The sequence below is a fragment of the Cryptomeria japonica genome, chromosome 10 (assembly GCF_030272615.1).
Source record: "Cryptomeria japonica chromosome 10, Sugi_1.0, whole genome shotgun sequence".
Taxonomy (NCBI): domain Eukaryota; kingdom Viridiplantae; phylum Streptophyta; class Pinopsida; order Cupressales; family Cupressaceae; genus Cryptomeria; species Cryptomeria japonica.
Window position 1 is genome coordinate 125,114,859 of NC_081414.1, and position 1,455 is coordinate 125,116,313.

A 1,455-nucleotide genomic window follows, 5' to 3' on the forward strand; every position below is an offset into this window, starting at 1 on the left:
CACTATAAGTTATTTAAACTATTCATTCAATCATATTTGCATTCAATTACCTTTCCCTTTTCTCCAATTGCACTACCAGATCCTAGATCACACTACACCGCACTTGTGCTGCTTGTCCCCTACAAGAGTAAAATAAGATATACATGCAAGTTACTACATAATCTAATTAATACAAATATAAATGATGAGCATGTATGTACAATAAAATACAAACGACTAGGTGCAATAATATATGTACTGTCAAGCTATCGAGGCCAAATGAAATGGCCGACAAGGTGCCCTCCTAAATCTGTCTCAACTCATCCTCGGTCATCAATTGTTAAATAGACCATGTAAATAAAAATTAGTACTTAATATTATCTAATTTATAAATATTTAATTAAAATATAATATGAACTGTGAAAACACAAATCTTACCAATACATCATCAATGTATGATGATGGTGCCTCCTCACCTCTAGCATGTGAGGACTCCCCAGGGTATCCTCCAGTTTGTGTAATAACCTCTGGTGCATCATGCATCTCATGCACCTCGTAATCTGCACTGTCTACAGCAGGATCAACGGGTTGTCCAACTGGACCCAAGCATACATGCCCACACATGACACAACTATGGGGCACACATATGTGTGGAGCTGACGATGATGTGTCACTAGCACCAGATGCACCGCTACCATCAAGAGTAGGCTGAGCTACTGACGTAGCCTGAGAAACCAAAAGGCTACTCAAAGAGTGAATAGCCGATATGGTCCATGAAGCCACCTCACAAATGATATCAGGATGTTGAACTGCAGGTGGGGGATCAACAGGAGGAGGGGGGACATATGGGCCCTAGACTACTTTGACCGCCCTAGGTCTATTTTGGGGCATACCTAAACCTACACCCTGGAAAGGTTGGATGTCAAAGTAGTTCACATGTTTGTGTAAAACAAACTCAGCATACAATTTTTTTATGAAATAGAAGGGGATATCAAGATTGTTGTTGGGTGGTTTGTTGAAAACCATCCACCAATGATCCCAAAAGTTTTTCACAATCCCATCATTTGTGCACTATTTGATAGAAAGTTTTGTTTTTTGGGGATCTACGGGCTGACCAATACGGGGATTAACAAACAATGAGGTGATTTCGGCTTTCGATATCTCAATATCCTTGATGTCCTTATATGACAAGCCATCTGCATATTTTTCCTTCATAGAATCTCGCCACAAAAGGGCAGCATCGTGCTCCTCAGTCAAGGTTTCCATACTTTTTACGATTGATGTGAGAGGATCAAACAATGGGTTTAGACAAGGGATCCTATGATATACTTCTGCAATCCCCCTCAATTCATTCAAATTTGGTGCAATCAAATCTTGAATTGAGGGGGGGTTTGGCAAATGAGGGTTTGGTTGTTGCAGTTGTGGTTGGTCAGTGTTTTTATTGTTATCCCCCATTTTTAACGTAATTGGATGTAA